We start from the raw sequence: 26,446 nt of genomic DNA, 5'->3' as shown, positions 1-26,446 counted from the left end.
GAACAATGTCACACAACATACTACAAAAATCCACAAATTAATAATCTACACACTATTTTAGGCTATGCTCAACACCCACCATGAATATATGCAAGTGTCCTTACAGTATTCAGGCTTTTGTTGCAGGGTTAAACCCTCAGTCACCTAAGCACCAACCATGTGCCAGCTGTTCAGCTTCCCACCGGAACTGCCAAAGCAAGTTGTTGGTTCTGCTGGGCTACAGCCACATGCAGAGCCCTTCTGGCATCATCATGTCTAGTGTACAAACCACTACAGGGAACAACAAAAACAGGTCAAATAGCAAATGACTAGATTAGCAGTTTATCCCTCCAGTTTATCTATCTATCTGTCTGTCTGTCTGTCTGCCTGCTTGGTCCTCTCCTGTTCATCCTTTACATGCTCCCCCTTGGTAACATCATACGTCATCATTGTCTCTACTTCCACTGTTACACTGATGACGTCCAGCTCTACATCTCCACTAAATCCATCACCACTGCAACTCATTCCAGTTTGACCGCCTCTCTCACTGAAATGAAACCATGGATGCAAGCCAACTTCCTCAAACTAAATTGTGATAAATCTGACATGATTGTCGTCAGTCCCGAGTCCCTTACCAAAGCCACTCACAACTTCTGCCTCATCATCGATAACTCCACTCTGTCTCCCCTCCCAACACTTCCGCATCGTAGGAATCATTTTTGACAGCAACCTCTCCTTTGAACACCACGTCAATAAAATCACCAGAATTGCCTTTTTGCGCCTCTTTCCACGGGCTATCATTCACACGCACGCTTAACATTGTCAAATAAATTCAACCATTTTGTATATACTGTACTGTACATTGTACGTTTACTGGTACGCTCTGTCATGTCCATCTACCTCAGGCATGTATGTAAGTAACCTGCTAACATCTATTTCAGCATCTCTGATATAGTCTCTGCACCACTGCACTTTATCTCCTCTTTATTTCATCTTTATATAGTCAATCCTTGTGTATATAGCTGAAGATTGTTGTGTTGTTATTCTATGTTATGTACAGTGACTGAGCCATCAAACCGGAGTCAAATTCCATGTATGTGCAAACCTACATATTTGGATTCTAAAAAACATAGCCCATCTCTACCCATCAATCTCCTTCTCTGCTGCCAAAACTTTGATCTAAGGACAGGATGTTGTTTTGCTGTCAAGCCCACTGAGGGGAAATTTGTAATTTGTGTTATATTGGGCTATACATACAAAACTGACTTGACTTGACCTTCATCGCATCATGAATTGACTACTACAACAGCATTCTCTACGGCTCATCATCCAAAGTACTAAACAAACTCCAGAACATCCAGAACCCTGCTGCTCGCCTGCTCACCTACTCCTGCTGCCATGACCACATCACCCCTGTCCTCCAGAACCTCCACTGGTTCCCTGTCCCACAACGGATCCAATTCAAAGACCTTCTCCTCACTCACAAAGCCCTCCGTAACCAGGCCCCCTCCTATCTCACTGACGCGCTCCACTACTACATATACTCCTTCCTGCAGCCTTCACTCCTCTGATGCCAACCTCCTGTCTCCACCACACAGGACCAAGCACTGGACCTGGGGCAACAGAGCCTTCTCCATAGCTGCCCCCTTTCTCTGGAACCCCCTCCCCAAACACATCAGAGACTTAACAGATCTGTCCATGTTCACATCATTAATCAAAACTCATCTCTTCAGAATTGCTTTTAATCTATGATTAATGTTGTGTGTTACATGTTTTTGGTGTGTTGCTTTTATGTTCATTTTAACTTATGTAAAGTGTCTGAGTATTTTGAAAAGACTACAAATAAAATAAAATGTGTTATTAACATATCTTTATCTATTTGCCTGTCTGTTAATTTATATATATACTTTCTTAATCCCCATAGGAAAATTCATCCTCTGCATTTAATACACCATAGCAGTGTAACTAGGAGCAGTGGGCAGCTGCAGCATCCGGGGACCATCTCGAGTTCTTCTTTCCATTGCCTTGCTCAGGGGCACAGGCAGGAGTATTAACCCTAACATACATGTCTTTTTGATGGTGGGAGGAAACCAGAGCACCCGGAGGAAACCTACACAGACACAGGGAGAACATGCAAACTCCACACAGAAAGGACCTGGGACGGCCTGGTGTTCGAACCCGGGACCTTGGTGCGGTGAGGCAAACGTGCTAACCACTGGGCCACCATGCTGCTATCCATCTGTCTTATCTGTCCATCTGCTTATTTTTCTGCCTGTTTATCTGTGTATTTTTCAGTCAGTCAGTCTGTCTGTCTGTCTGTCTGTCTATCTATCTATGTATGCATCTATCCGCCCACCTGTCTCTGTCTTTCTGTGCATCATCATCTGAACTGAGTCTAGACAAGACCTGTCACATGTATCTTGGAGGTGATGGTCCGACAAAGTAAACCATTTTACCGATGACCAACAATTTAGCCATTCTTACCTCTTAAGACTTGCTTTCATCTGTGATTTATGTGATTTATGATGTTTGTTTTTCTTCCCCTTTTGTATCTGTCTAAGTGGGAGAGTACTGCTGGCGTCGTGTGTGGCTGCCGCTTCTCCCTCTTGTAGACCCCCTTCCCTCCCACCCTTGTATGTCTGTGTTATGTTTATCTGTTGTCTTGTTTCACCCCGTTTATTGTTAAGTGACTTTGAGTGTTAGAAAAGCACTATATAAGATTAATTTATTATTATTGTTATTATTATTCATATTTCTAAAAGTCCAGCTTCTGGCCATGTCTGAGCTTTTAGTATTAGGCCACATGCTGTGAAGTGGTGGGTGACGTATTCCCCAGTCAGACTCCAGAAGGGCTCCACTATTATGTTGTGCTCAGCTGAGAGCATAGATGCCATTATCTGTACAATCTGATAGAAATTCCCTCTCACTGGCAGACGCTGGCCATGAAAGATCAACTTCCAAAACAGCAACACAAAGTTAAGAGTACCGGGATCACCGGCTATGATCATTTAGTAGAGAGTGCTCAGAAAAGAGACCACGTGCATGTTAGTCATTATGTGTTGTTTATCTAAGTGAGAGCTTTAGCAGTGAGTGAGGCGGACGTTGTAAGGAGCAGAAGGCAGGTAGGATTTTGATAAGTATTCTTCCATGAGTCTTTGGTGTGAATTTATGAACAAAAGCAGCAGCAACAGAGCGAAAACCTGTGGAGGACAAATGGCAGACCAATCAAATCTCATTGTCTACATGAAATGCCAGTGGAGCATCCACTTGGCAGCCAGAATTGCAACTAACATTAGCATTCGTGGGATGGTGATGGGTTTATCTGTGTAAGTACTTTAGCACTTCATTCCCTGCAGCATTTGTTCTAGAGGTATTGGAAGAGAAAATATTCCTAGGAACTTAGAGTGCATATGTAACAGGATAGACCTGTATCAGCCTGATTTTTAGCGATGGTCAACACTGCTATTGTTTGAGCACCTAATGTGTGTCCTGTGGGTGTGGTCTTGACCTGTGGTGTGGAGTGAATTGCATGGTGATGGGTTATGGCCGGGTGTACATTAGCCCATTCACTTGTGCTTGGGTGTGACCGCCAATCTGCAGTCTACTTAACCAGACTAACACCAGCGAATTTGGTTTTCTTGTGTGCAGATATACCAACTTTAATCCTCGTTTTTATATTTTGTAGTTTAATGTGTCTTCAACTGTGCAGGCATACAGAATCTGATTGTTTATAGATTATGTAGGTTAGTTGCTGTATCCTTGTGTGCAGGGTTTCTGGTAGAATTGATGATCGTTTGTAAATTAGAGTGAGTTTGGTTGTGTTCTTCTCTTGTGTGCGGTGTGCAATTCCCTTAGTCTGTTGCTGGTTCCCACTATATCAAACAGCTGGGTTGGCATCTGGAGAGGTGTTGTGGTCCAGAGCAGCAACTGGTTAGCAAAGCTATCAGAGACTACAGCACAAGACTGGTGCAGCAAACGATTGGCCAGGAATCAGCAACCAGCAGCGGCACAGCAGTCCTTGGCGTGACGGTGTTGGCGTCGCCACACTCAAGGAAGAGAAGTTGAGCACACCCAGTCACAGACATCCTACTCCTCCTTATCAAACTGAGTCTTGGCTTCCTCAACCTTTGGCCTCATTTCTACATCTATTTATCCATTTATTTTAGACACCATATGGTCTCTCGTCGTTTGCACATTGCTTTCTACACTGTTTGGCTAACTCTGAACTGGGGCATTACACATATTCCACAAGGTGAAAATATATGTGCAAGGTTTGGGCAGCTATTAGGCAGCTAAAACAGATACCTGAGCAGAGGCTTTCAGATGTACTCCAACGACACAGAAATACTGACTGGTGAATTACTGTGACAGTGAATGAATGTTGAATCAGATGACCTCAAGAATGTAGCACTGACGCCACTGAACAAAACAGGTTCTATATTTCTTCAGCCTACAACTAGCTGACTATACACAGCCCACGTTTTAGTGAGAAAGTGCTCTTAAAAGTATGGCTGTGGTTCAAGTTTCAGCAGCCAGTCCAATTTCTCATTTTTTTTCTGCCAAATTTGTCTGAGTATTTGTTTGGGTTATCCAGAAACTGACTTGAAGTGCGTATTCGGGGATGTTTGGAAACGTGTACCCTTTTGATGAGTTATGTGCTTGGCTGGGTGGACACAGTATTTGACGGCCTATGTTGGTATTCAGTGGGTCTGAGAAGGTGTGCCGAGATATCTTTTCCACGAGTAATAAGGAGAAGCGTTGTACTGTTCTGTTAACTTGCCGCGAAGTGATTTTTAGGGATTTCAAAAGGAGCATTGAGTGCTGCGAAGTGTCATGGATTTGAGGTCTATCAGCACGCTAAAGGATTTTCTTTTGACTATTGAGATTCTTATGAGCCGTTGACCTTTCTTGAATCCACTTCATGAAAGAAAGATAAGTGAGAGATATTTCTGCTGCTAAAAGACTAACCACCTGCACTTCTTGGAAGAGCACACACCGATGTTCATATTGGAAATCCTCTTCTAAACGTTTAGCTGGGCATCAGGAGCCCACCCACAGGTGGTCCTGCAGTGCTGGAACACATCAGTGCTGGTGTTTATATTGACATTTCTTCCAGGGGTGTAGCGGTCTATTCTGTTGCCTACCAACACGGGGATCGCTGGTTTGAGTCCCCTTGTTGCCTCCGGCTTGGTCAGGCGTCCCTACAGACCCAATTGGCCGTGTCTGCGGGTGGGAAGCTCGATGTAGGTGTATCCTGGTCGCTGCGCTAGTTCCTCCTCTGATCGGTCGGGGCGTCTGTTCGGGGGGTGGGGGGGACTGAGGGGGAATAGCATGCTCCTTCCACGCGCTACGTCCTCCTGGCGAAACTCCTCACTGTCAGGTGAAAAGAAGGGGCTGGCGACTCCACATATATCGGAGGAAGCATGTGGTAGTCTGCAGCCCTCCTCGGCTCGGCAGAGGGGGTGGAGCAGCGACCGGGATGGCTCAGAAGAGTGGGGTAGTTGGCCATGTACAACTGGGGAGAAAAAGGGGGGGGAAATTATATTAAGATTTTTTTTGACATTTCTGCCAAATTAAAAATCGACATTTCATTGGTTGAAATGGCTCAACTCGCCATCTACTGGTTTAAATCAGCCCTGAACCCTGACGTAGTCGACCAGTTGGGACTTATCTACGTTATGAAAAAAAAAAAAAAAGTTAATGTCCTGTAATCAGAGGTGGGCAACCCACCTCCTCCAGACCCCGCTGAGTATGAGTCTGTGAAACCGTGCTCATTTTCAAATGCTGATCGAGACTCATCATTCACAGGATGTCTTTATGCATGCTTAATAATCCAGGTAAGGAAACCCCAGAACGTTGAATCAGTTCAGTTGGACACTACGTTTCATCACTCATGTAGGTGACCTCTTCAGTCTCAGCTGACTGCAGGTATCCCCACCCTTATGAAATACAGTGGCATAACGACCCGAAACCAATGATTAGTTTCATATGCAAATTACCGTGACCGTTAACTAGGGTTAGAATGGCCATGTGTACTATTCACAGAGGATTGGGGAATAGTTGCAATCACAACATTGTAAGGTAAGAGTACATCTGTGGCCTGTTGCATATGAAGCTGGTCGTTGGTTTCAGTCGTTATGCCACTGTATCGTTTATAAGGGTGGGGGTACCTGCAGTCAGTTTAGACTGAATAGGTCACTTAGATGAGTGATGAAACGTTTCTTTCAATAATCGTTGCGTCCAGATGAACTGATTCAACTTTCTGTGATCATTCACCGCAGTTTACTCACTAACCTTGCGCCTTTATTACATTTTCTACCAACCTTTTGATTTTTTCTCAATTTACAGTTAGTTATATACCTAGCACAAAAAAGTAAGGAAATTTGTGTTTGGTAGATTATTTCTTTGTTGTAACAATGCTTCTTGGCAATAAATCTTATACCGTTGGAAAGCCTGTTTATTTCCCTTTTAAATGGTGCCACATTTGTAAGGAACATGCATTTGTGAGATGAGCAGCAGAGCTGAGTATGTGGGTTGCACCCATGAAAAATTTGCCAAATCTTCTCTGCCAATGCCAAACAGCTTATTTTGCTGTTGCTATTGACTCTTGTTTTGAGCTTCTGGTACCCCAGGTGCTGACAGTCAGGTGCCTGATATAAGATTTACTGCCAAGAAGAATTGTTACAACAAAGAAATAATCTACCAAACACACATTTCCTTACTTTTTGTGCTAAGTTTAGTTACATTATTTCATCCTTTTCAGTTTTGGTGCAATAGTTCGGACTTGTGCGTTTGACGGCTGCAGAAGCACCACTGGATAACCGGGTCAGTCGGGCTGGGCTCGCGCCGGCTTGGGGAGCAGTCGCCCACCTGTCTCCCTGCCACCAGAAAGCCGTGGTCCATCTTGCGGTGCCCCCTTCCATCTGCGGTGCATCAGTCGTGAATGTCGAGGCGTGTTTGTGGGGCGGTGCTGGATGCCGTGCCGGAAGGTGGGCTGGTGGAGTGGACCGGGTACGGCGGCGAGCTGGTGACCTGCGCCAGATCCTCTGTGGATCTCCCCAGCTACTCCTGCCCATGCTCCTGCCTCCCACATCCATGTCTCCTCCCCCTTCCAGCCCCTTGCCCACTTTTTTAGCATTTTTCACAATTATGCAGTGGGTGGAGTTAGGCTCAGACCTGGGTGAGAGGTCACACTTTAAAGAATGTACTTGTTTCCAGTGGGGTGGGAAGAGAAATTCTTATCATGTTAACAGCAAGGCCTAATATCACTGAACACAGTCTTAAGCGACCCGTTAGCTACCGAGCGAGGCCACGTTCAGAGGCAGCCAACATTACAGCGCCATTGTGAATCGTGGTCCTTTAAAAATGCATGTTGGCTCTCGGCTCCGTGTTCTTAATGAGGTGTGTCTGAAATATTTGATAGCCTGGCGCTCATTTGAAAAACAAATACGTTTATTTTCATTAATATTTGATGCGGAAATGAATATATGTAAAACACATACATTAATTAGTCTGTTTTGATCAATTGTCTCTGTCTAATGCCGAAAGAGTATTTCCGCACAGTAAGTCCCCACAGGCTACACTGCTGCATATCATTCTCTGGTGCTTCACAGCCAAACCATTTAGTTTGCCAAGTGGAATTCAGCATCTTAAACACTGCACATTTAAATGTTCTGTTTTCAGTTAGCAAGTTGGTAAAGTTGTTTTCTCTCATGCTAGGATCCGGTGCTAAAATGAAGAATGAGCCAATAGGCCTTCACAAATTGCTGAGTGCCTTGACACAGCGAAGGCCTTTGTGATGCTTGCCAAATTTACCAGATGGTAATAAGTATGAAAGAGTCAGCTGGGTTTTTGGGGGGATTTTGTTCTTTTCCTCAGAAAATGTTTTTTTGTGTAACACCATACAACTGAACAGCAAAGAACTCAGACATGTGAGTAGTCATAAGTGTCTCACCGCCAGTTTAGCCCCATCAGGACCGTCACATTCCTGGTTTTATGTTACCTTAAATTAAGGTAGATCCAAATATGAACGACTGTATCAACTGTCCAGTATAATGGACATTTAATCTGGACAGCTGCAACGCCAGTATTGATATCAATGTATAATTGGTTTTAGACATTTTAAGAGAAACTGGGCCATTGAAATGAATTAATCATGATTCAAAAGATTTCCAATATATTTCTAATGTATCTCAAGGAGCGAATCGAGAAGAAACCACCTCACTTTTTTTTTTGTTGTTGACATTTTCCACATGATACGTTCCCTTTCATTTTTCATGCCGTGATCAATTAGAAATCATCATTGCATAGGACGGTGGTTCTTGATTCTGGTCCTCGGGAGCCCCCAGGAGTCACGTTTTTCTAGTCTGCAAATCCATTGAAATCCATCCCTGACTTAGACGCATGGGTGGATTACTGAACGGGCCTACCGAACCCAGGTCCAGGGACCCCCTAAGCCAGAGCTTCTACGTGAAGTCAAGTTATGAGCTTTGCATGTCTTGTTGCATAGCCAAAGGGCTTAGTCATTCATGTCAGAGAGCCCCAAAAGTCCTACTGAAAAACTGAAGGAAACTGCAGGTGAATGCACATCTTAGTTAATGTGCTGTAGGCTTTAATTGTGTGTATGTGCACTGTACATCCTGGCTGAGGTATAGGTGAATTTAGTTATTGTGTTGTTGGCTGCAAGTCAGTGTAATACCTGTTATGCTTGGGGTGGGGGTGGGGGAGCTTTTTCACTCGCGAAGTCTCTCACAATTTGAGGGTCCCCCCCCCCCCCACACACACACACGTTTCTCATCACGACTGACAAATTAAATATCCCAGGCTTTTCCACTGGCCAACAATTCTGCATCCCGTAGAACCACATATTGTTTGTATGTGAAATACATGAATGGCATTATCAACAGTTTCTATTGATTTTATTGAGATTCGTCATCATCATCATCATCATCATCATGGTATCGAGCAGTTTTACACCATTTAGTCGTGTTGGTAACATTAAGGTTGTCCATTACAGTTAGCCTCAAGTTTAGAAAAAATCGTGTGAAAAATAAATGATCATAAGGTATGATATTGAGGACGAATCTCCCAGGGCTGTTTAAAAGGTAAGAATATCCACACACTGTAAAGATATGAATATAAAGTATCCCTTACTTCTCATTCTTGCCTCACTGGAGAGGAAAGTTGTTTTTTTTGGGGGGGGGGTATGGCAATAGCCTCCGACAGGTTGATCAACTTCTCTATTTACGTAGCCCTTAGAACTCTGCTACTGTCACTTTAAGAACACACACACACACACACACACACACACACACACACACACACACACACACACACACACACACACACACACACACACACACACAGTTGGTTTGAGTTGGTTTTAAACAGATTGACGTTAACCAAGGACAGACAGTACATTCTGATGTTATCCTCAGACCACGAGGCCCCGGGGCTTTCTATCTGCATTTGTGAAGAAAAGGCGTGGCGTCCAGGTCCTGCATGACCATGTTAGTCAGCTGGACGTGCCCAAGAAGTTCAAGACTTTTATGCAAAAAGTCAGACTGTCTATCTATCTATCTATCTATCTATCTATCTATCTATCTATCTATCTATCTATCTGTGTCTGTCTGTCTGTCTGTCTGTCTGTCTGTCTGTCTCAGTCTGCATCCGTCATTGTACTGATTCTAGACAAGACCTGCCACATTATCTATCTATCTATCTATCTATCTATCTATCTATCTATCTATCTATCTATCTATCTATCTATCTATCTATCTATGAGTCTGTGCATCCGTACCGAGTCTAGACAAGACCTGTCACATGTATCTTGGGGGTGATGATCAGACAAAGTAAACCATTTTACCAATGACCAACGATTTGGCCATTCATATTTCTAACAGTCCAGCTTCTGGCCAAGTCTGAGCTTTTAGTATTAGGCCACATGCTGTGAAGTGGTGGGTGACGCATTCTCCAGTCAGACTCCAGAAGGGTGCCACTATTATGTTGTGCTCGGTTGAGAGCATGGATGCCATTATCTGTACAATCTGATAGAACTTCTCTCTCACTGGCAGACGCTGGCCATGAAAGATCAACTTCCTAACAGCAACACAAAGTTAAAGAGGATCTGCTATGATCGGACCGGATGTCAGCTTTCGTTTAGTAGAGTGTTCAGAAAAGAGACCATGTGCATGTTAGTCATGCCGTTTGTTGACTATCAAACCGATCGCCAAAAAAAAAGGCAGTAGTGCAAAAGTCGGCTAATTAAACTGAGCGTTCCCTCCAGAGGTGGTAGAGAATTGAATCTGCGAGCTTAACCTCATGCGTTATCGTCATCCTACCATTTTAGCATTTAAACTGGCCTTACATCTACTCTCTCCTCATTCAGACTGACAAGGGAAAGACAGTAACATACCGTAGATTGTATATCCCGGCGTTTCCGGACCAGACTGCGACGCAGATTCATGTGCAGAGCAACGTAGTACTGTCAATGTCCACTAGGGGTCAGTATCACCACATTACAGCGGGGCGGCTGTGTCGTGGGGGCTTGATGGAGTCCTCTGTGCCAGCACCATGGACAGCGCCAACCTGGTGAGTCACGCTCCTCTACTGTATTCAGGACGTTTGAGTTCGCAAGTAAACGGTGCCCAGTGTTTAATTACTACACACTTTCCGTGATGGACGCGTTTTATTTGGAGACGTTTTGCTTTTTCCTCTCTCGACATGAAGTAGGGAAGTGGACGTGCTTCACCTCCTTGTGACTCACTTTTACCTTCTTCGTGGAACAGCCGAGGGGGAAAAAAGACTTCCGATTTTCATAGTACCCTGCACCTGTGAGCATTTACATATTGTCTTCCAGAAAAGGAAGGAGAGGAGCCAGATCAAATGTGATTATATACGTATATACATGGTTGTACATTGTTTTGTTTGCTTTTTTTTTAATAAGTTGCAGAAGTATATAGGGTATGTTGCACACTGTTTGAATCCTTGATGGCCAGTTTCATGTTGTGTTTCATATCAGCAATTGGCAATGGTTGACACAGCTCTTGATGTTTTGCCAGAACCCCCCCCCCCCCAAGGATGTCTTCCTGCAGTTGAGGATGCGGAAATGCGTATTTCAAAAGTCCTTTTATACAGGAGAGTCATTGTCGTAGAATAAAAAAAAAAAGATTATGTGGGTGGATCTTATTGTACAGTGCTGCATTCCTGCCTTGGCTCCATAGTGGGAGCCTAGCCGGTGTTGATGAGTATGAACTGATGGTGAATGACAGGCTCAGACACTGCCAGTCAATCAGCAGGGTTGTCTGGCTCCTCTCCTTCGCTCTCTGGGGGATAAGATATGTGTCATCCTCCCCATGGGACACCTCACCACCCGCCTCTGTCCCCCTGCCACTCTGCCATGTCTTCCTCTCCCTATTCTGCCTCTCCGGATGCCAGTCAATTGACACTATCCACCTCCTCCCTCTGGCTTATCTGCGTGTAAGGGCCGTGTCCCCTTTTCATTCTCCTTCGCCTCTCTTCTTTCATGTATCTGTTCGACTTTATTTGCTTCCTTGCACTTCTGTTCAGACGGTGTCATTTGTCGATGCACGCTGCCTGCCCTTCCCTTTTTCCACATGCTAAGTATCAGTTTCACTCTCTGAGCCCATCTAGCTCTCATCCACTGTGGTTTCCTTCCATCTGTAGCCTTTCTGTTTCCTCTTTGCCATCCTCCCCTCCCTGTCCCTTTCCCTCTCAGAGCTTTTAAAGAGCGAAACAGCACGTAACAGATAAATGGTTTGTGTTTGGAGTTGAGCCGGCAGACTCTGCGTCTCCAACCATTGAAAATGAAATATGGATCAAGAGCACAATAACACAATAGAGAGGAAGACACGGTTTCTCCTGTGTTTGTACACTCGTTTAAGCAGCCGTATCAATAGATCCAGAACAGCTATGAAAGGCCAATCCATCCTGACACGATATGTGTTAAAGAGCTGTTTTAATGGGCACATCTGCTAATGAACTGTGTTGTGGATTCCTATTCATTAGCAGCTTGGGTCACACAAGCCCAGCAGCCAGGTGTCAGCTTTTTCTTTTGTGTCTTTTTTCCCCACGGTGCGCGCACAACTGCCACCGTGGGCTATGTGTCTCAAATTGTGGTCGCTCGCTCGCTCGCTTGCTCACTCACTTGCTCACGCACTCACTCGCTCATTCGCTCACTCACTCACTCTCTCACTTGCTCACGCACTCACTCACGTGCACTCACTCACTCCCTCGCTCGCACACTCACTCACCGATGACCTCAGAGGGACATTTAGTAGGACATGCTAGCAACTAATGTATGGACACACGGAGGACAACATGGTGCACAACTGGCACCGTGGGCTATGTGTCTCAAATTGTGGTCGCTCGCTCGCTCGCTCGCTCACTCACTCACTCACGTGCACTCTCACTCACTCACTCGCTCACTTGCTCGCTCACTCACTCACTCGCTCACTTGCTCACGCACTCACTCACATGCACTCACTCACTCCCTCGCTCGCACACTCACTCGCTCACCTACCCACTCACTCATTCACTCACTCACTCTCGCTCGCTCGCTCGCTCACTCACTCACTCACTCACTCACTCACGGACGACCTGAGAGGGACGTTTAGTAGGACGCGCTCGCACCTCACTCTGTCTATCCGATGCTTGTTCTCTCACTCTCCGGTAGTAGCATGAGGTATGGCCTACCATCCACCACTTTAACACAAACCCACGTAGCTTTGGAAATAAGCATGTTTCAGCTGTGGTCATGTAGCGTAAATGTACAGTACTTATATATACTATACTAGCCTAACTCGAATGTGCGCAAATGCTACTGAAATTTCAATAGCTTCTGGATTGGCTTTGGTGTTTGAGGAGCATTTTGATGTCATTTCTAATTTGTGGTTAGAGGAGGGAATTTTCTTGCCGTCACAGCAGGGTATGAAAAGCCTTACATATTGTTTGTTTAGCTGAGCCAGAGAGCCACAAATGCTGCAGTCAGTTTATGTGCACTTTTTCCGTTAGCCCATCTGTTACTTCTAGTTGACCGATACACCTTTCCTGAATAACAATTTGAAGGCTGGTTCCAGGCTAGATTTTTTAGCTAGACAAAACCAATATGCTAGCCAGATAAACAGGCCCTTGTGAAATTTGCGGGGTATTGACTGTTGTCCTCTGCGATGCACTGTTGGTTCCGAGAGAGAACAACTTTTAGGGGTCAGCTGTCAAAGTGTTCCCAGCTATAGCGTCGGTGTCCCCGGTGTAATCTGTTTTGGCAGACAGCTCATCCCTGCAGAGTGAAAGGGCTGCTGAGGAATTCACTCGGAATGCCAACACTCCCCCTCCAGTCCCTCACTGACAATGAACGTGCCAAGTCCATCTACGGGGTCAAACGGTGGATCAAAAGACAGGCGTTAACCATTGTTTAACAGGGCACTCCCAACTTTCCTCCTTAAAGGGTAATTCCGGTATTTTTAAACCCGGGCCCCATTTTCCATCATCTGGGGTCTAAATGACTAATAGGGACAAAACTTTTTGGAGTTGGTGCAGTATTGAGCAAGAACGCTTCAGCCAGCCCCCAGGAAATGGGCTACATTGTAATCCGGTGGGGCAAGTCCACCTGTCGAATCCACGTCCACTAAAAGTGCTTGTTTTTTGCCACTGACAGCCTCAGATTGTTATTATAAAAGTGTCTGACAACATTATGGAAAGGATCCCCATAGGGATAGAGGGATAGGGGTGATGGAGCCTTTGCAGTGGCTGCCCCTGATCTCTGGAACAATCCACCAGTACACATAAGATCTGCTCAGACCCTAGAGACTTTTAAATCTTTATTAAAGACCTACCTCTTCTCACTGGCATTCAATTCAAGTTGAGCTTGACACCGTGATTTTATTGTGCAAATATACTTTTACTCTTGTTTTATTGTTCATATTTTACATTCTTTATTTTATTATGTTTCCCTTACATATATTTTTATATTAATATGTGCCGCTTATTTTATATTGTATTTTAAGCCTGTGCAGCACTTTGGTTCAACTGTGGTTGTTTTAAATGTGCTATATAAATAAACTTGACTTGACTTGACTACAGAGCTAGACCTTTTTCTTTACGTTTCGCTTCTTGCGGTCTCTGTTGTAACATCCCTTTTACTGTCAAAGAAGGTTGCATCAGTTCATCTGGATACGATGTTTATTGACGGATACGTTTCAATAAACGTTGTATCCAGATGAACTGATTCAACCTTCTTTGATTGTCTTACCTGGATTATTGAGCATGCATCAAGACACCCCTTTTACTACTACTACTACTACTACTACTACTACCACTACTACTACTTTCGACTGCTCCTGTTAGGGGTCGCCACAGCGGATCGTCCGTTTCCATTTCTTCCTGTCCTCTGCATCTTCCTCTGTCCCACCAGCCACCTGTATGTCTTCCCTCACCACGTCCATAAACCTCCTCTTTGGCCTTCCTCTTTACCTCTTTCCTGGCAGCTCCATATTCAGCATCCTTCTCCCAATATACCCAGCATCTCCCCTCCACACATGTCCAAGACATCCCTCTTACTGCTGCTATTTGCACACGGGGGCGTGGTTTCGGGTGTTTACGAAGGAAGTCACGCCGAGTCTTATCAGAGCTGACCATTAATTTGAGGTATTTCAGCATCTCTGATATATCCTCTGCACCGATGCACCTTATCACCTCTCATTTCACCTGTATGTAGTCAATCCTTGTGTATATATCTGAAGATTGTTGTGTTGTTGTGTTGTTATTGACCAACTGCCGTTTGCTGAAAACGTTGCATCGGTTGCTCGCTCCTGCAGATTTCTCCTCTATAACATCAGGAGGATTCGCCCATTCCTCACCGAAGAGATGGCACAGGTGCTCATCCAGGCTCTGGTCATCTCCCGGCTGGACTACGGCAACTCCCTCCTTGCTGGCGCCTCGGCGTCGGCCATCAGACCTCTGGAGCTTGTTCAGAAAGCTGCAGCTTGTCTGGTGTTCAACTGCCCTAAGTTCTCCCACAACTCCCCTTCCCATGTCCCTACACTGGCTCCCAGTAGCTGCTCGCATCCAGTGTAAGACTCTGGTGCTAGCCTACAGGGCAGTGAAAGGAACAGCTCCTTCCTATGTCCAGGCCATGGTCAAGCCCTACACCCCCGCCCGACCACTTCGCTCTGCTGCCTCGGGACGCCTGGTTGCCCCGTCGCTCAGAGGCCCCTGCTGCCAGTCGACCTGGTCACGGCTCTGTTCTGTCCTGGCCCCCCAGTGGTGGGATGAACTCCCCACTGATGTCAGGACAGCGGAGTCGCTGCCCATCTTTCGGCGCAGGTTGAAAACTCACCTCTTCAAGAACTACTACCCTGTTACTTGCTCTTAGCACTTATTGTATTCACTCATTTAAAAAAAAACTCTTTCTTGCACTTTTACTTTAGCACTGGTTTTGCTCTTAGATGCTTGTTTAGATGCACTTATGACCTCTGATGACAAGTAGTTCTCCTGATTTCCTACGTTAAATACACTTATTGTAAGTCGCTTTGGATAAAAGCGTCGGCTAAATGACTGTAGTGTAACGTAATGTTATTCTATGTTAAGTATTCTGAGGTAGCATAGCCTGAGACACAGAGGAACTGCTAGCAATAATTTATTTCCAAAGTCATGGATGAATATTTAGCTGATTTCGATAATGTGGATGGGGCATTTGAATGGTCACTGCAGACCTGATGTCCCAGAAAGTTGAATCAGTTCATCTGGACACGTTTAGTGGGAGAAACGTTTCATCACTCTTCCACGTGACTCCGTCAGTCTCAGCTGACTGCAAGTATCCCCACCCTTATAATCAGCATAGTTGCATAACGACTATACCTATTTTCTGTATTTCATTTTTAGGGGTAACATTAGGCCATGTTATTTAGATAATGCTAATTTCACAATAATGCTCAGATCACCGAGCCTTCGATCATCGACCTCGTGCTTAGTGATTCTTCTTCCATCTACTGACTGCTAGTCCCATGTATTCCCCAATGACCACTGCTGGAGCGATCTGCTGGAGAGTGGATGAGCCAGGGCTGGAGAGGTGATCTCACTATTATCCTTAAGCTACTTCCTCCATTGTGAGCAGATCAAAGTGGTATTTATGCTAGGCCTCGGGATATATGCCCCACTGCTGTGGAGGATACATTAATGTGGTCTAAAAGCCTCACCATTATGGGATGAAAGGGAGATGGCAGAAGTGCCCTGTTGGGAGATCAAAAGGGCTAATAATACCCCGAGAAGTTTATTCAGCCTGGGTTATGGGAGATATCTGCAGCAATACGTCTGTCTCGACGTGTCTATATGTTGCGGTCGTTGACTGACGACTGTATTCAGGACCCTACTTAGTCTACTTTGCAGCTGAATATTTTTTTCTTCTTCCCCAAATTGGACCATATTTTGAAGGGTTAACAGTGGTTAAACAGCCCTGCAGAAACTGAATAACGCATCTGTGACACTAACATCAAGCGAACTGACTCCGGCTTTCATTTCCACAGAATACAAAAAGACCCGTACATACCGAGTGGAAGAGACAGACTATGAGGACACATGCATTGGTATTAACAATTGCACAAACAAACCTGCAAAGTATACCGAGCAACTCACTTTGAAGCCAAGTTATTTAAATGCAGGTTGGATTGTGACTGGCGCGGTCGGCGGTGCAGCCTATCGGTGTGCGAGGCTGAGTCATTTTTAGGTGCTCTGCTGCTCTTGCAGTGGCTGTGATCATCAATGGCGCCGGCTTCTTATAAAGATAAGCAAACACAGGCTCTGATGTTTTCATTAAGTAACACACAACACACATCTATCTTAGAGATGTCTTAGAAAATCATAAACTCCAGACTCTCTGACATTATGCTCCCTAAAAAAGTAGCCGGGATACCTCACAAGTCCACCCGCCAAGAAACACAACTGTATTCATCCCGCATGGTCTGGAAAACAAAAAAAAACTGCAAATGTTAGCTGGCAAACTGTGCAAGCCTTGGGTCTCGACAGTAAAGCGTTGGTCAGTTGCTCGCTTGTTGTTTTCTAAAACCACTCTTGGAACAACCGAACTGGACTTGACACTTTGTACTGCAACACAAAGTTGTTTCTAGTCTGTGTGTGGAAAATTCAAATGAACACATGAGTTTTGAGTGTACCGATGTTCCCAGGGTACACTTTCAAGGTTGTGCACTGAGAAGTAATGAGGAATCGGGGGGCGGGGGCTTTATTTCATCATTTTATGCACTCAGCTGTGAAACAGTGTGTCTGTGTATGTGTGCGTGCCTGGGCTTGTGTCTGTGCATACGTTTTTTCTGTATTCACTGTTACATGTGTTTGCTTGTTTTTCTTCCCCAGTCTGATTGCTGATTGTGAACGCATCACATCTGAACTTAATACCAGCAGACAAGGACTGTACACTGCAGTCAGTGTGTGTGTGTGTGTGTGTGTGTGTGTGTGTGTTTGTTTGTGTGTGTACATGTTTAACTATCCTAATGTGGACCAAGTGTCCTCATTAGGATAGAAAAACCAGACACCACCTACCTTGTGTGGCCCTTTTAGAGGTCCTCACAAGTGAAAGGGTCTATTTTAGGGTTAGGACTTGGTTTTAGGGTTAAGGTTAGAATTAGGGTTAGGTTAAGGTTAGGGTTAGGCATGCAGTTTGCGTGGTTAAGGTTAGGGTTAAGGGCTAGGAAATGAATGTAGTCAATGAGGAGTCCTCATACGGATAGTGAAACGAGTGTGTGTGTGTGTGTGTGTACCAGGTTTTTTTCTATTCTAATGGGGACTAAATGTCCCCATCAGGATATAAACCCTGAAATCACCTACCTTGTGGGGACATTTTTTGGGTCCCCATGAGGGAAAATGAGCCATTTTAGATTTAGGACTTGGGTTAAGGGTAGAATTAAGATTAGGTTAAAATTGGGGTAAGGGTTAAAGTTAGGCAAGTAGTTATGATGGTTAAGGGCTAGGGAATGAATGTAGGAGGAGTCCCCACAAGTATAGGGTGACATGGTGTGTGTTTGTGTGTGTGTGTGTGGGGGGGGGGGGTGGGGGGTGGGTGAACCAATAATTCATCCAGGTTTTAGGGGGGGTTTGAATAAATGGCAGCTGGTGCTGGGCAGCCAATCCCCAGACTCCTAGCACTTTTCTCTTTCCATGCACATACTGTATTCAGACTCATCTCCAAATGTATGTGTAATTCAACCCTGCTGCCGCTGCCGTCAAGTCCATATAGAAGCAGGGGGCATAAACCTATTGAGTCGTCTGATCATTTAGCTACTGCGCTGGCACACTGACAGAAACCCGCTACTGTAAAGATGCTTAACAGATTGCCTGTTGGGGAAAATAATGGGAGCTGCAGTGGAGGAAACCGGAGGATGATGGGAGGACTAAGAATTGATCAGTTCATCAGCGCTTATCTCCATGCCTGTCTCCACACTGCTTAAGCATTATGCATGTCAGTGTACACAAGTCAAGGAAGCCGTGGATGCAATTTCCGCAGCTAGTGAGGGGACCGGCGGTTAGGCGAATAGGTTGCGCAGCCTATCAGGGAAAGGTCGCCCTCGAGGCTGCACCTACAGACATGCACGAGGCGGAAACGTACTGCAATGCTCTTGCACGAGCGTGGTCCATGGTCTCGCTGTGTTTATTATTAGAGGACTACTCTACATTCAGGGCCTGTCATCTAAGCCTTTCTCTCTCTATTGTCTCCAGCAGTGAAAGGAGTGGAACAGGGAAAGGTCTTCTGAAAGGTCTGCTGAGGGCTTGGCCTCGAATAGCTCATCAGACCCTCTCTCCGTCTGACCATTAAAGACTCTTTTCATCCATTTGAGGACAGGAGATAAATCCCATGGCAGTGGACACAGAGACACAAAAGTCAGTAGGGCTGGCAAGATACCTTTTTCTTCTTCTTTTTTTCCTGTACTGTTTTTACCTCCATTATTTAGAGTGCAGCATCAGCTACACTTGTTTCTCCTCTGTCATCCCCTTTTCGTTCTCTGCCTCCCAAATCTGTGATGTATCTTGTCGCCCCTCACCCAGTAGTAGGCAGAGTGGCATGGATTAATTGTTAGTGACAGCATTCAGAGGCACCATCTCCTCTTATGACCTTTGCAGAAGCCTCAGAAAGGGTGCAAGTGTGTGGGCATGTAGTACTTGATAATATGTCGCTCTGACATCTGTAATTATCTACTGACAACTTGTGAATTGGTAGCTTCGAGGGGCAAACATTCGGGAAGAACGCTAAGTTCAAACGTGGAATGAGTCGTGAAACTGAGATTGCTTGTTTAGCATGGGCTGCTACAGAGCAATTGGGTAGTGCACAGAGTAATGTGCTGTACCGCCATACTGGCTCTATCTTCAGCAGTGTTTGTTGCATCGTCTGCATGGGGATAGGAAGTCCACACAACATGAATTTGGGGTTTGTGGAGAAAAAAAAAAGAGGACAAAACGTTTCCAGCGCTTCTCTCAGGGCAGCCATTGCTTCCACCAGCATAATAGTTAACAAATATCTTGGACAATCTCCCCATTCACCCCCTGATATCAAGCAGACTCTAAATCCAGTCTGGGAAGCATTCAGTGCTATCTGATCCCTAGTGTGTCCCCCCCCCCACACACACACACAGTTACTGCAGCACCTCACCAACTCACATGACTGCCCCTATATTTCATAACATGTCATGTACTGGGGTAAGATACTGTACCTGATTTCATTTGTGTGGAGCAATGGTGGACACCCTTATCTGTTGTGTTGGTGAAATTGCTGTGCATCAACGTCATTAATATGTCAGTTTCAAACTGATGGGGATGTATACATGCTTTGGAAGCAATGCAGTGGAGCAGTGAGGAGCAACAGCATGGAGATAGAAATCGGCTGAGCTAAGGTATGCATGGGTGAAGTTTTTTTTTTTTTTTGCTTTTCCTGATATTCATTCTGAGCTAGCGTTTCAGTTTTGCTTCATCAGTCAATACATACCTGCCATCTTCAGGGACGCCTCCCTAAGATCCAAATTAAACCGGATTAGGCGAAAGGAATTTATAAGTGATTGCATTGTCTTATAGGCCAATCACATTTCAGTCATCTGATTGGGTTGTCCTTGACCAGTCACACGAGCAGTGTTGTGATTATGGCAGTGATGAGTGTGTTGATGAGTCCAACAGGAAGGACTGTACAATCAGATGCACACCCCAGAAGAAAGTCTTGCCATCCTCTTTGAATCATGCTGAATGTAGGTAAAATGGCCTCGGGCCACGAGGAACAGTGAGGGCCAGCTCTCTTGGAAAGTATTTTTAGTGACTTTTAGAAGAGGCAAAGTTTGGATATGAATGTTGCATTATTCTGTCCCTTGCATGCCCTTTCAGGATGCAATGGAAAAGATTTTGGTGAAAAAACAAAAAAACCAAAAAACGGTAGCCTAGCAAAAATAGTATGTGTTTTAAAGGACCTAGAGATTTGCCTCTTCTGTTTAGAAAACCTCCTTTACAAATCACAACTTTTTTTTGTTATATTTTGTTTTTTGTTTTTTTTGTGCTTTTTTTTCCACAAACTTCTCCATTCTCAGCTGATTTGTGAGGATTAATCATAAATCGGTGATAATAATAGTCATAGATAACCTTTTTCAGGCTGACTAGAGTTTGTGTCCAGAATAAAGGTTGACTTTAGTCAATTTTATTCGTATAGCCCAATATCACAAATTACAAATTTGCCAAAGGGGGCTTTACAGCAACACAACATCCTGTCCTTCGACCCTCGCATCGGATAAGGAACAACTCCCTAAAAAAATCCCCTTTAACAGGGAGAAAAAATAAGAAGAAACCTCAGGGCGAGCAACAGAGGAGAGATCTCTCTACCAAGACGGTGCATTGGATGTTGTGTTCACACAATTTACAGACTATAACACTGAAAGAGGATTACAGAATTATAATGGAATTATAAAATATATTAAGAATATGATGAGGATGCCAAGCAGTGTACAGACGCCACTGGAACAGCCCAGGACCTGAGCCACGTGACCACCATCACCATGTTAAAAAATATAAAAAATAGTCACACGTCTTGAGTGAGAAGGATATAACATTAAAACAGGATAACAACATTAGGTAACACTTTATTTTAGGGGGTCGGAAATCACCTAGTAATTTCCTAGTAATAAGGTGGTAATTATCACGTAATTTCTTAGAAATAAGGTTGAAATTACCTTGTAATTGCCTAGTAGTTTTTACAGGTAATTTTACAACTAATCCTAATCCTAACCCTTACTGTAACCCTAACCCAAATTACAAGGTAATTTCAACCTTATGTCTAAGAAATTATGTGATAATTGCCACCTTATTACAAGTGTAACCCAAAATTATATGGATCTATAAGACACACAAAAAAGAATGTGATGAGGGGGATGCCAAGCAGTGTCCAGGTGGAGACCACCATTACCATGGAGACCTGGGAGGAGGACAGACTACACGTGCACACAAGGGAGACTCACATTACACCATTCACATACACAGAAGAAGAGAAAGGAGAAGACATCATTCAGAGAGAAAAGATGTGTGAGAGAACCCCTCTGCCGACCCGGGGAGGGCTGCAGACTACCACATGCTTCCTCTGATACATGTGGATTCACCAGCCACTTCTTTTCACCTGACAGTGAGGAGTTTCGCCAGGGGGACGTAGCACGTGGGAGGATCACGCTATTCCCCCCAGTTCCCCCTCCCCCCGAACAGGTGCCCCGACCGACCAGAGGAGGCACTAGTGCAGCGACCAGGACACATACCCGCAATTGGCTTCCCACCCGCAGACACGGCCAATTGTGTCTGTAGGCATGCCCGACCAAGCCGGAGGTAACACAGGGATTCAAACCACCGATCTCAATGTTGGTAGGCAATGGAATAGACCGCCACGCTACCCGGACGCCCAGAGATGCAATTCTGACGTTACCAAAATGGACACACTCCTCACCTTGGCTGCGCCTAGAGATCCTATCCATGAATATCACAAAAAGAATTGGAGACAAGGGACAACCTTGGCAGAGTCCAACACCCACCGTAAACGTGTTTGACTTTGTGCCGAGAATGCGGACACAGCTCTCACTTTGGCTACACAAGGAATGGATGGCTTGTAGCAACTGCCCTGGTACCCTATACTCCTGCAATACCCCGTATAGAGTGCCCCGGGGTACATGGTCATAAGTCTTCTCCAAGTCCACAATAAACATGTAGACTGGCTGGTCAAACTTCCATGCCTCCCTCAGCACTTCTGCAATTATAAAGAGTTGGTCCGTTGTTCTACGGCCAGGACGGACTCTGCATTGTTCCTTCTGGATCCGAGGTTCGATAATTGGTCGGAGCCTCCTTTCCAGCACCCTAGAGCAGACTTTTCCAGGGAGGCAGTGTGATCCCCCGATAATTGAAGCACACCCTCTGGTCCCCTTTTTTAATTATGGGACCCTTAACATATATTTTGTTGCACAACCTTTTAGAGGCAATCACTACAACCAAACATGTTCTGTAGCTCTCAATGAGACTTGGGCAACTGTTAACAGGTATTTTGGCCCACTCTTCCTGAGCAGACTGCTGTAGCTGTCTCAGGTTTGATGGGTGCTTTCTCCAGACTGCAAGTTTCAGCTCTTTCCATAGATGTTCAATAGGATTCAAATCAGGACTCATGGAAGACCACTTCAGAATAGTCCAATGTTTTGTTATTTTCCATTCTTGGGTGCATTTAGCTGTGTGTTTTCAGTCATTATGATGCTGGAGGACTCATGACCTGTGACTGAGACAGCGCTTTCATTTTGACCTGCACAGATTCACGGCACCCTGTGTCAGGCGCAGCAAAGCAGCCCCAAAACATAACCAAGCTCTTCCATGTTTCATTGTAGGTATGGTGTTCTTTTCTTTGAAAGCTACAATTTTTTAATCTGTGAACATAGAGCTGATGTGACTCGCCAAAAAGCTCCAGTTTTGACTCATCTGCCCAAAGGACATTCTCCCAGAAGGATCGTGGCTTGTCAATATGCATTTTAGCAAATTCCAATCTGGCTTTTTTATATTTGTCTTTCAAAAGTGGGGTCCTGCTGGGTTTTCTTACCTGGGGTTAACTTTCACTCAAAAAGCGAAGGACGGTGCGATCAGAAACTGACGTACCTTCCTTGGACTTCAGCTTGTATCTCGTTGGCAATTATCTTTGGTTCCTGTTCTACCATTCACATTATCTTTCTGTTCAGTCTGGGGTCGATTTTCCTCTTGTGATAACTTTTGACAACTCAAGCTTCACTCGGTGTTTACTGTGGCTCTTTACCCCATCTTACACAGACAGAGTGAAAACTGAAACAACAAACTGAAACAAATTGCGGTCACTGTTGAAATTAGTATTTATTTTATTATTCCAGTGCCCAACACGCTGCTGTGAGTCATTCCCAATAAAGATGACAGTAAGATCCAGACTGATAGTTTTCCAGAGACTCTTGATGAGTTTTATTCATTCTTGAAATGTAAGCTAGGGTTGGAAGGTGACTTGGTGGTCCAATATGAAGATCAAGAGTTTGACAATGAGCTTTGCAACTTGATGAGCTTGTCTGATCCTCTTGAGAGGAAGGAGCTGCACCCAAAGAGGATCACCGAGGGCGGTCTGACAGGACGCAGAAGCGGGGCAAGATTAGCTAGCTAATAAGCCATGCAGACCGGCAGTTCCGATAGTCATCCTGGCCGGCATTCGTTCTCTTGGACAGGTTTTTTTTTTTGTAGTTTGGATATACTATGTCTTCTTGTAGTTTTTGGATATGAGTTTTTGTCTTTGTGCTGCATTGCTGTGGGCTGGGGGAAATGACAAAGTGTTCCTGATTCCTGAACACTGAAGATAACTGTCAAGCAGGCCCCTGAGTCATATCACACTGATTCAGTGTTGGACATGGCATGTTTGTTCTCGTCCCCATCGTCTTCTCGTGAGGACATTTCCACCCACCATTGGCCTTGGCCTGACCCATTTGAGATTCCTAGATTATTGTATGATGTATACCTTAAAGGGCTAATGAAGCCTACCCAGAGTATGGAACATTGCTTATTATAAGGAAACACATTAACTCTTGACAAATAAGTTGAAGTAATGTACACATACACAGCCTACCCATCATGTGAAAAATGACATTGTTGCACAACGTTTCATCAAGAAACATCTTTGCCTGAGGGCGAGCCTGGGTCTGCCAACGGTTGGTAATGCTGGGAATTCAACTTAAGATTCAAAATGGGAAACTACAGGAAAAAGCTCTGTGTGGCTGGATGCTCTGAACTAATTGCCGCTCCTGACGACCAAAACAGATGCTCAAGAAAGCTAAAAAAGCCGACGTCAGTTTTCTTCCAGACTTCTCTGAAGAAAGAACCCAAAATGTTCTGTAGAAAGAGAGATTAGCCATTGTTATAGGGACGAAGAAGAAGAAAGTTGATATGAAGAAAGTCCACGAAATTGTCAGCATCTTCTCCTTGCAAAGAAAGGAAATTGTGGAACAAGAGCAACCTGTGGCAGAGGGGACGACCAGTTGGCCAGCTTTGATCACAGAGCAACAGGTAAGGGTCTCAAGTCAGGCGTGCAGGCTGGACACCGTTGAGGGATACTTGCAGCTCTAATCCTGAATTTGGGTCAGGGGTTAGTTTGCAAGGCTTATATGGGACTTAGGGTTATTGGAAAAATTAACAGGGATAACAACACTCTTTACAGTAACCACAGCTCTTCAGTATATTAAAATAATGCATGGGTGGAGAAATATGGGAATACCATTATTATCCCCCAAGAACACCCATCTGCCCTGTCACCTTTCTGACCCTAAAGAGTTTGCATGTCTGGTCTCAAGTACAGATGAGGAACTGTTGCCTTCATGTACCCTTCCTTGTGCCTCAAGATTTGAATATAAAATTCACGCAACCATCTACTTTGGTCCATTAGGAAAAAAAGCATTTAATAAAATGTTTTTTAATATTTGCTGAATGAGCAGTTAAGCCTAGCATGTGTTAAAGATGAACCACACACAAATTTCTGTGAAGCCTGACATCTAATGGTAGTGATGTCCCAATCACATTTTTTGCCCTCGATCCGATCAGTTATTCAATATTTAGTATCTGCAGATACCGAGTCTTGATCCAATCTCTCTTCACAGCTACAGACTATGAATGCACTGAAGTGAGTAAAATCAATCCAGTATAGGAAGGTTCAGCTCATTGAGCAGTCTAAGTCATGACTATCTCCTTCAAAGGCCTTTAATGGACAACATTATAAACATAAACAAGTTATATAAAATATGGTATTTAAATAATGTAAACAGCAATAGCAACAACATGTTTAGCCATCTGCTGTTGTGAAGGAGCACTGCACTTTGGCTAGGAGATGAACCAGACAAAACGTCATTATCTCCTATGGCCGTGAGGCGGCTCACCTTTCTGCATGGATCGAGCTGAAAAAAGTTTGTGCCTTCTGTTTTCCTTTTTATTTCCTATAGATTGAAGTTGAATTCACTCGAATCACTCCAGCTGACCTGAGAGGGTCCTTTTTTCTGGGCTGGAACAGCATTTGCCTTGATTACTGCAGCTCTACAGGGCCAGGGTTGGCAGCTTTCCAGAGCTGAAAAATGTGCTAAGCATGCTTGATGAGGATGTACGTATTTTAGCTTTGGGATGCACCAAAGTATTGGTCAATCATGCATTTTGGCCGATACTCACGCTCAAGTTTAACAAGGTTGATCTCTAATTTGGCTGATGCCACAGTTGATATTATCACACTAGAAATCCCAGCATGTGAGATGTCCTTTGCTTTACTTCTCAGCATGTATGAAGAACATTTTAGGGCGATATCAATGGTAATTGTAAACTTTCAACTTATACAACTACTGATGCTAACACGTCTTAGCATTGGTATCAGCATTAGTAGTTGTAGCAGTTATAGTAGTACTAATAAGACAATGATAAAACAATGCAAACACAATTAGTCACTGTGATTGTACTGTTAGTTATGGCAGCAACCTCACTAACTCACACACAAGACAAGAGTGTGTGTTAGTGAGGTTAGTGAGATCCAACTGTAAGGCTGGCATCCAGTGCTTGTGGAAAACCCTGCCACCATTTTATTCATTATCCAAACTGCTTATCCTGGTCTCAGAGTCGTGGGGATGCTGGAACCTATCCCAGCAGTCACTGGATGGCAGGCGGGGAGACACCCTGGACAGGCCGCCAGGCCATCACAGGACAGACACACACACACATTCACACCTAGGGACAATTTAGTACGGCAGATTCACCTGACCTACATGTTTTTGGACTGTGGGAGCAAACTGGGGCACCCGGAGGAAACCCATGCAGACACGGGAAGAACATGCAAACTCCACACAGAGAACGACCTTGGACAACCCCCAAGGTTGAACTACCCCGGGGCTCGAACCCAGGACCTCATTGCTGTGAG

This window comes from Lampris incognitus, chromosome 18 (genome assembly GCF_029633865.1).
Source record: "Lampris incognitus isolate fLamInc1 chromosome 18, fLamInc1.hap2, whole genome shotgun sequence".
NCBI lineage: Eukaryota > Metazoa > Chordata > Actinopteri > Lampriformes > Lampridae > Lampris > Lampris incognitus.
This window is presented reverse-complemented; position numbering follows the sequence as displayed.